The sequence below is a fragment of the Miscanthus floridulus genome, chromosome 19, assembly GCF_019320115.1.
Source record: "Miscanthus floridulus cultivar M001 chromosome 19, ASM1932011v1, whole genome shotgun sequence".
NCBI classification, from domain to species: domain Eukaryota; kingdom Viridiplantae; phylum Streptophyta; class Magnoliopsida; order Poales; family Poaceae; genus Miscanthus; species Miscanthus floridulus.
Window position 1 is genome coordinate 115955483 of NC_089598.1, and position 10614 is coordinate 115966096.

Consider the following 10614-nt stretch of genomic DNA (forward strand, 5'->3'; position numbering starts at 1 on the left):
CCATGAAATCATTAGATTCATCTTACACTTTTGTCGCCAATATTTAGAGTTATTTTAAGTTAAACTATTTTAAATTTGACCGTATTTATAGAAAAAACACTAATATGTATGATATCAAAGAAGTACACTATGAAAAATATGTTTCATGGTGAATCTAATCTAATATATAAATTTTGTGTCGTAAACATTAGTGCTATTTTTAATAAATCTGGTCAAATCTAAATTGTTTGATTTAGAATAGCTTTAGAAGTTAATTTATTTTGATGGATGATGTAGTAAATATTGGCGACGGAGTTTGAGTGGCTGCACGGATAAACTTGGCCACTGGGCTTTAATTAGTACTAGTACTCTGTCTATTTTCAAATTATATTTTTAGATACTTATATTTTATTTAGATATATAGTAAAATCTATGTGTTTATTTAGAAAAAACGAAATAACCTGCAATTTAGAACCGGGTGAGCGTATGGTTACAAGAAACAGTCCGGCTATAAACAGTCCGGTACTTATTAATAACTATTGAACACGTGTTCGAACTCAGCAGCTTTTTTTAAATGAATTAAGAAAGAAAAACAAAAGTTCATCAAGGACTGTTGAACCGCAAATGGATAGATCATATTTTTCCTCCGACATCACCCGAAGAAGTAAGAGAGTTCATTAAACTCTGCGAGGCCGTTGGCGCAGTCCCAATCAATGAGGCGGTAGAAGACGAGGTAAGGTGGAGATGGACAACAGATGGGGAATACTCCACAAAAAGCGCTTACCTCAATCAATTTGCCGGAAGATGTTCCAAAATCAAAATCACAGCCATTTGGAAGGCCAAAGCCGAAGCTAAGTGTCGTTTTTTTGCGTGGACTCTCCTACATAAAAGGATTCTCACAGCAAACAATTTGCTCTATCGGGGATGGACAAATGAGACACTGCAAGCTATGTGGGAATGACCTTAAAACACCCTTGCATTTATGCAAAGATTGTCCATACACCAAGGAAGTGTGGGAGATCTAAAACAGCGGTTGTAGTTAACAGCGATACGGTCGGTAAATTCCTCAGGCTCCTTACATAGCTTCTGGTGGAGATGCAGACACAAATTTGATAAGAATGAGAGGAGAAAAGTGGATGGGATCTTCATCTATTTTTGGTGGTATATTTGAAAGGAGAGAAATAGGAGACATTTTCAGCAGAAGGCCCTCAACCCAATTCAGGTGGCCACACTATGCAAGGATGACAGTATAAAGTACAGGATCGCCATGGCACCAAGGGCAGTTGCAGATGATATTTAGGATCTTTAGAGTGCTTGCTTTCTTTCCCTGTTGTCCCTTTGGTGCCTTGGTTGTTTTTTTCGTTCTTGAATAGTCTTTCTTTTGTCCCTCCTATTTTCAGTAGTCGCGCTCAGGGGTGGTAGCTCTATAATGGTTGGTTTAGTATTGTAAATACTTCCAAATCGTTTTTTTTCTCTTTTCTATCGTCTAATAAAAACTATGACAAAGCTTTTGTCGTCCTTTCTTAAAAAAAAAACAAAAGTTTGCTAGCACACTACTCGCGCGATCGCACGGCTCCAGCTCATAGCAGCTATACGTTCCTCGTTCTGTGAACGTCGTCTTAGTAATGTGGATGTCCTTGATTCGAAAATATTTACGTTCACGTTATAAAATGACATCCTAAGTTCTTGTTCCCATACCACATTCCGTCTCTTGTTGGAACATGGCTGCTAAGCTCCAGCATGCCAATGCCTCTAGCGTACGTTCTGGATGAAAACGTACGTGCCAGCTATGAGAGGCGCAGGGCCCTCCGCGGCTATCTGCAAACATGCACGACAACCCGACCAGTGGCGAAGCTACACGTAGTGTCGTGGATGCGGATACACCCACAGAAATTTTGAACATCGGTGGATATGGTTAAGTTTTCATCATGGTGATGACTTAAATCTACGCATCTACATGACAGTCGCACCGTCCTCATATTTGCTCTAGCTTCGCCACTGAACCCGACCGTACCGACTACCGAGCTAGTACGCGCTCCACTCCACCGGATCGCTGGCCGCTGGGGAGGAGGTGGTGGGTGGCACTGGCACGGCAGAGCTCGCACCGCGGCCGATGCCGCAAGGCCGCCCAGGCCCAGCCAGCGCCCAGAGCCCCTCGTCCACGTGGCTCACCGTGGGCACGCCCGCTGCCACTATAGCGATCCTGATCGACGGGCCACTGCCTGCCCGTCGTCTGCCCCCACAGGCCACAGCATCCATCGCGCGACCGACCCATGGGATAACGTCGCGCGTACGTGGTACGTCGTCGTCCTCCGGTCCGGAGTCCGGCCGGCCTGGCGCACGCACCGGCGGTCAGGCCTGCGGTGGCGCACGGAACTCTGCGCCAGCCAGCTACAGCTACAGTACATCCGCGCTTTGCCTGGACTCGCTTTCACAGAAAAAACAATCTGGCAAAGGGCACGGACTCGCTTTCACAGAAAAAAAAAAAAACAGGCGTGGGTCTTACAGCGTGTTGAGTTTCCACCCCAAAATCCAAAAAAGTACTACAGTATCCATCCCATCGAATCTTGCGATACATGCATGGAGCATTAAATGTAGACGAAAAAAAACTAATTACACAGTTTGGTTGGAAATTGCGAGACGAACGTTTTAAGCCTAATTAATCCACGATTGAACACTATTTGACAAATAAAAACGAAAGTGCTACAGTAGCCCAAATTTCCAAATTTGGACAACTAAACACGCTCTTAGTGAATAGGTTGGACGAAACAAATAGCACGTTGGCTTACTCGTATCTGGCTTATAAGTCATGTCTTATCAGCCAACAAACAATATTTTTCTCTTACATCAAACCAGTCAACAGTACTTGTCAAATTAGCTCAATCGAACAGGGCGAAAATAGTGCCACAAATTTTGCCTCTTTAGTATTTAGGAATAGAGGTACGATCTGGACATGGAAATCACAATCAGACGATCTAAGCGTGAATTTGGAGGAGATTAGGTGATGGATGAAAAAAAATAGTTTCAAAGAAATTTTGCATCTTTAGTATTAGGTATAGTAGATATAGATGGATATAGATTCACGTAAACTCGGTCTGTCATCTGATGTAAGTTTATAATAAAATTACCTGAATTTGTCTTTATCAGAATGAAACCAGATTTTACTATCCATATTTTTAAGCTACTTACCCTGCCACCCTTCCCAAAAACCATACACGCACAAGTACCACTTTTTTCCACGTGATAAATCATAGGTGATAAATCTTCTTTCTCCATTTGTCAACAATGGCATGCATCTATTCATTTATTGCACTTGTCCTATGTCCCTTAGGTGAAACCTTGTCCTTAGCGGCCTTCAAGTCAATATGACTATATTACTACCCGTTGTGCTAAGCCCCTCCCCACCCGCCCTTTCTATCTAGTTGTCTACTGCCGTCTGTGCTCGCTGGCTTGCATCACCTCACGGTAATCCACCAGAGTCACTGGTGCTCCTTACCCAACAGCCTCCTCTAAGCCTGGAGACTCCAATTCTGCCTGTAATCCTAGAGCCTTAACCTCGAAACTCTAATCTCTTAGCATGTCTATTGGTGACGGTAACACCCTAAATTTGACGTAGTTTAAAAATCACTAAAAAATTGAACTTTTTAAAACTTTGCATAGGAACTAGAGTATATAACCAACATAGATAATATTTACTAAATAAATTAACATAGGAAACAAAACTTGATGTGTAAAACTTGGTGTGTGAATGTTTGCTTGACTTGTTGAACTTATGGTTGTACACTTTTGCATACCCATGAATTCAAATTTGAATTCAAAATCATTTAAACATATGCACATATGATCTGGGAAATAGAAAAGAGAAAGGAAAATAAGAAAAGTCACTTGGGTTCAATCTCTCCCCTCTCTCCCTTTTTGGCCCGCAGCAGCAGCCCATTCCCTCCCCTCTCCCCTTCCCTTCGCCCACGTGAGCCGACCGCAGCAGCCGCGGCCCAGCTCCGGCCCAACGCGCGCCCGCGCCCCTCCCTTCCCCCCTCTCCTTCTCACTGACGCTCGGGGCCCGCACGTCAACTTCGTCGTCCACCTCGTTGCCGGCAGCCGTGCGTCAACGCCCCGCCAGCTCCACCCTGGTGCCAGCGGAGGTAAACGACGACACGATGCGATCACGGGACCCAACGGCGCCCTCTTTTCTCCTCCCTCAGTGTGAACTCGTCAACGCCGACGCCATAGTCGTCTCCGCACCGAGCTACCGGAGTAGTCGACAAGGCATTTCGCCGTGTGCATGGGCAAGCACCAGCTGTGGTGAAGTGACCTGACGAGGTCAACCACGAGCGCGCGTGGTGGATAAGAGCGTCGGGAAAATATCTTGCCGCCAGGACACCGACCTAGCCGGCCAATAAATAGGCCCGGCCGGCGAAGCTCTCGCCTCGCCCTCCCCACCATCCACTCTGCCGAGGACGGGAACACCCCATCTCCCCCTCTTCCTCTCCACCTTTCCCCGATTTCCCCCAATTCGGGAGTTCGTCGGCGCCATTAGCACCACCTCCCCTCTTCTTCTTCTCCGCTGCGCCCTTGGTTGATTGGAGTGACCGGTGAGTCCCTGAGCTTCTCCTTTTCCTTTTGCGGTAGCTAGTTGATAGTCTATGCCTCTGTGCCGCGCTGCCATCGAGCACCGTGCCCGCTAAGCCGCCGTGGCCGATGGCCGTCGACCAAGTTCTGGCCGGGCACTACACCACCACCACTACACTCCCCACTCACTCGCACACACGAACACGCAGTTAGTTGTTTAGGCTAGGGCCTTTAGGGCCGAATGCACCGCACGGCGCTGCCGCAACCTCTCTAGCGAGCCGCCACCACCATCGTGGGCACCCGCTGCCGTCGGAGACCCCGCCACCGGCTGCGGCGTGACCCTGTGAGCACCGTCCACCACTCATCCATCACCGCCGAGGGCTGACGCCGCTGACGTAACCCACTCCGGCAAGCTCAGCGCCTCCTCCCCTATTTCCATCACCAGCACGGCCACCATCCGTCGTCCCCCTCTCCCCTTCCTCTCTATCGCTGTCATGTGGGACCAGGTGGAGACGACGTTGCCGTCACCACACCGTCCCCGTCCGTCACCTCTCTCCCCCTTTCCTTCTCCGTCGCATGGGCCCGAGGCCATAACACCGACACCACCATCATCTGCTGACGTGGCGGGCTGGCCCACCTATCACACACACACACCACACACATAGCGCGGGGTACGCTTTAGAAAATGCTGGGTACACCCGGCTAGTGTACACAAAGAGCTAAAAATACATCTTCCTGGCTTAGAAAAATTCCAAGAAATTTTGTAAATAAATTAGATGCATTAGGGAATTTAACCATGTAGTTTGCACATATTTTCATGCACCAGAAAATGCACATAAATTTCTACCTAGTTAAATAGCTATAGAATAAACTTCTAAAATATATAACTTTTAAACCCTTACTCCTTTTCACAAGAAACCACCTCTAGAATTCATCTAAAATCCAACCCTATCATTTGCACCTAGTACCACCATATTGTTCTATGTCTACTTTTGCCCTTTGTTTTGTGGTTAGCGGTAGTATTATTTCGATCGATACGCCAGCAGACGACGGTAATTGTCAGGAGGACAAGTACCCAAATTTTGTAGATGTGCCGGAAGGTGACAACGATGAAGGCAAGTCCTAGCTCCCCTTCCTACCATTTTGCTTTAAACCACTAAAATGCTAAAACATGACTATGGAGATTATTACCCTAGAATATGAGCTCGGTTGCTAGATTAAGATAAATAGTTATCTTGTTATTTTATGAGCTCAACGCTATGGATAGATATTGGGATAATAATGGAATTTAAAATTTGTTAAACCTAAAACTAAACCCCGACATGGCGTGAGTGGTGGTAAACTATGGAGATAGTTTACCATGACAGAGATGCTTGGAGAGGATTCCTATGGGAGATACTCGCCTCGGTCACATAAAGTACCTCTCGTCTAGTGAAATATTATGTACAACCACATGTCTATATGGGTAGGCTGGATCTCACACCCCGTTAGATAGAAGTATAATTTCTACTAGGAGGCTGGTGTAGGCAGCAGAATATCAGGAGCCGACACGGGGGATAGGTTTCTTCCTTAGTCCGGTTGGTGTGGATGCTATGTGATCTTCCACGTTAAGCTTTTGGTTGTTGGCCATGTTCGAGCCCTTGATTATTTTTTGCAGTGTTCGAGCCATGTTTTCTTTTGTGATGATTTGGTATCATCACGTTGGGGAGATTAGGTATCTTCCTGGTATTTGTGTTTTCAACCCCTGAGAAGCCATAGTAGAATTATATGGACATCTAAGGTCACGCATATTCAGGTACGAGGTCTCATTAGGTCTATTTTGTCCACTGATCATGGATGAGGTTGCAGCTATTGTGTGGGAAAATTTGTACACCTCTGTAGAGTTACTTAAACCTATTCGAATAGCCACGTCCTTGGAATGGGCAAATGCTAGGATGAGATACTATGATTAGTTTTACCATTATGTGTAATGAAACTGGTAATGGAATTGATACTAATCCGGGTACTAGTGAGAATGGTAATACTCTGTTAGGGCCCAACTCTTAATTATAATCACCACTACACTTCTATTTCTACCCTATGGTTAGGGCTTGCTGAGTACATATGTACTCACCCGTTATTGACCCACAGACCTCGGCACGGAAGAAGACTATGACTTTGACGAGGAATCGTACCACGAGGATTAGGATTTCCGTGAGGAAATACGTTCGTAGGAGTATGACATCGAGGCTAGGGTTTCGGCCACGCTCAAGTTGTCTGTGGAATAGGACACCGCTTCATTGTATAATAATCCTGCTCTAGAGACCACCAATAATGTCGTTTCACGGCGTAGTATTCCGCTAGTCATGTAGCCTATGACCATGCCCCGTTGGGCCATTGCTGTAAGACCTTATTTCTAGATATCAATAAAGCTCGGAACCTTTAATTATATATCTATGTACCATTCTTGTGAGTTGGTGTGAATTTGTGCGTGATCCTAGCGCAAATACGGATGCACTTAGGACTCTCAAATTGAGGGGCCGACAGTGACATTATGGTATTTGTTGGCATTTCTTAGCATCACTCCTGCCAGAAATGCGTTGTTGGTAATTATTGAGGACACTCATAAATTTTTATATATATATTAAGTATCCGCAAGCGCACAGATAATATACCATTATAGCATTTCACTCGGGAGTATACCGGGTATTGTTATTTATATTTTCCACAGGGAGGAGCGATGGGATGGCATAGAGATATTAACAAATATGGATACTTATGACACGATAATTAATTTTCATGCTATAGCAGGGGTAAGTCAAATGATAAATAAATGATAAGTGTAAGGCATTGATAGTAATCCAGAGATAGAAATAGATACTTATAAATGCAGTATGGCTAGGCAGGAGATTAGTTAAGAGCAAAAGATTCCAAAGTCATTCCTTATTTACTAAGTCTTTTGTACACCCAAGTATATACACTCTCATCTATAGCATAATTAACTCTATATCTATGCATAAGGAACATTACTAAGGAAGATTAAGAACAGAGCTTGTCTCCCTTCGCAACCGGGTTCTACTTGCTCTACAAACGGGGAGTGGATTACAAAGGACTCAACGGGAGTGTCACATTCCCGATCTACCACATGACCTAGAGTGTAGAATGCATCCACAGGTAAACAATATTTAAGCACCACGCTTACATAATGTTGACCACTTAACTTACTCGAGTATTGAGCTAAGCGCTTTTGCGAACATATGCATAAATTCATTATCAATCATGACTATATCAAGCATATAACTAGAGCAAACTAGGAACATAATAAATAGCGACATAATATCAAAACATAGAGGGATACAATGGATATACCGGCCTCTAGACGGCGAATATGGAATCCTAAGCAATAGCCCAAACTCTACTTGAATCTTGCTAGCTAGCCTATACTAGAACTTTGAAGAATTGGAGCTCTATTATCTTCTCTCTGAAAATCCTAATTTCTGGTCTGATATTGACTTATGGCAAATCTCCTTGAGGGAGGGGGGTAGGGACTAATATATATAGGTCGGAGCGTCAATCCTGAGCCCTCGAATCAAACTGACTTGAATAAACGGTGTAGATGCAATCTAGGTGGAGGTGGAGAACCGACTTTCGAAGGAGGGGCTGATAAGTGGGCCCTAGAGGCCGGACAGCCTGCCGGCCCCACCTGGTGGTGCCTCGGCCTTCGCTTTGGTGTGGTGTCTTCTCGAGTCTTCTGGAACCTTCTGGGGAAGTTTTCGCTATGGATAAGCGTGATTTACTTTGACGATTTGATCCTCCTTGACGGGTTTCTAGATAAACCCTGCTGAAAACACAGACTCACCAAAACTCGTGAAAATTATTAGTTTAACCCCCTAAGTCTATGTTGGTGATCATTTTTATGCATTTATTCAAGTTATGTTGACAGTTTATGATGGATGGTAACTACCGTTGACAGTATTCTTCTATGTTCTAAATTCGTTGGAGAATATTTTAGGCGTTTGAAGAATAGGAGGTGTGATGGAATAGTGCACTAATTGATATTTGAAACTATTTTAGCCATCCTACCTTAGAATTTAGGCCATCATCCAATAATTATATCAACATTTCTTCTTGCCATAACTTACCTTCACATTATAGATGTACATTCACTCTTTAGTTGTGCCATCCTATATTCTCCTGACACATCTTAGCCTTGGAACTCTTGATGGTGTCGTCCTATCATCTACACATGCAACTATCTCTATCCCATGATGTTTAAACTTGTCGGTGTTTTGAGTAAACACCAACTAGTAAATTTATATTTTATTGCGCGTTGGGCCCGGATGGTGTGCTAAAAGACATAAGGTTTATATTGGTTCGGGTAGAATGTCCCTACATCTAGTTTGTTGCTGCTGCTCATATTATTGGTACTGAAAGGTTCGTAGTAGGGGGTATAAATGGTCGAGAGAGGGACAGGTCCCAAGTATCTAATGGAAAGGTTGAAAGAGCGCTGAGAGCTTGGGTGCTGCTTAGCTATGTGTTAGGTGATGCGTGGTGTGTTGAATTGATCCATCCCCTTAGTGGGGTGCCCTGCCCTCCCTTTTATAGATCAAGAGGGAGCAGGGATTACAAATGGGAGAAAGAAGAAAAACCAGAGACAAAGAAGGTCCTTCGAAGGTGTCGGGTCTTCCTTTTCCTTTAAGCCTGCCCTACTGACACAACAGACGGTGCCAGGGGTAGCATGTTCGGTGATCCTATTAGGGCCGTGCTCTGGCTTTGTTTAGCAAGTGGTCATGTCCCATCTTGCTCTGGCGGGCGACGCGACGCGCTAGGGTGACTAGTCGTGACCATATGGGGAGCAGATGGCATAGAGGCCCCCATATTCATTACTATAGATGACATGAGTTTTCTCTTGGATCATAGCAGTTGTCGTATGTTTTCGTCAGGATTCATGTCCAAGGGCAAATGTCGGTGCCCATAACACTGTAGGACAAATATCGGCGCCCACAACACTATTTGGGCTCCGACATGCCTAGAAGGCTTAAAGCGCCCATCTGGTCATATCGTTTTGGTACTCTCCTGTGGGTGTGTAGGGTATGGTCCTCGGTATTGCGGTTGACTTGAGTGCCCCGCTCAATCTACGTGCGCAGTTATGAAGGAGCAGTGCACAGACATCGGGAGAGGCGGAGCCTGCCCCTAGACATCGAGCGAGGCGGAGCCAGCCCTTAGTCGTCGGGCAAGGCAGAGCCTGCCCCCAGACATCGGGTGAGGCAGAGTCCAGCCCTCGGGGGTCGAGCGAGGCGGAGCTAGCCCTCGGATGTTGGGCGAGGCGGAGTCCACCCCCAAACATCGGGCGAGGCAGAGTCCAGCCCTCGGGGGTCGGACAAGGCGGAGCCAACCTTCGGTCATTTGGGCAAGAAGTGTAGTTGCGTTCTTATCTGTTTAGAACCATCAACATTTGATGGTTATTAGCTCCTCCTCTTTGGGTACCCCGATATTGTAGAGCATGGCACGGTGGCCGCAGTTGTATTTAGAGTAGAAGTGGTCAGCAAATGTAACCATTTAAGTTATGGGGGAGCCCCCGTGTGAACAACTTTTTGTATTCATGAATACATCAGTCTCTTTTCGTGATGAAATCACTTTAGAAGGCAAAGCTTGTCCCATCCATTTCCTAGCAATCATCATGCCATTCGGTCGATTCGAGCTACTTGCTGAAACAAAAATTCCCTGTGGATATAAAGGATGCGGACATCCCATGTAGGAATTTAATTAAGCAGGGAAGCCAGGCGGTGAAACTTGTAACAAATGGACAAGCTTTCAATATTTTGTTACAACAAATAGCTTCTTATTTGTTCTTCCCTTTTTTGTGTAAAAAAGGTTTAGCGCATCCCGACTCTTTTCGTGGTTAAGGTCACAAAAACTCACAGTGCGGGCGAGCCAATTCTAATCACGCTGGTGAGCAAAGAGACCATAGCCATCGGGGCATGGGTTTCCTGCAGTCCTACCAGTTATACTCAGGAATTGTAAAGGATGCGAACATCCCGCACAGGAATTTAGTTAAGCAGGGAAGCCAGGCGGTGAAACTTGTAA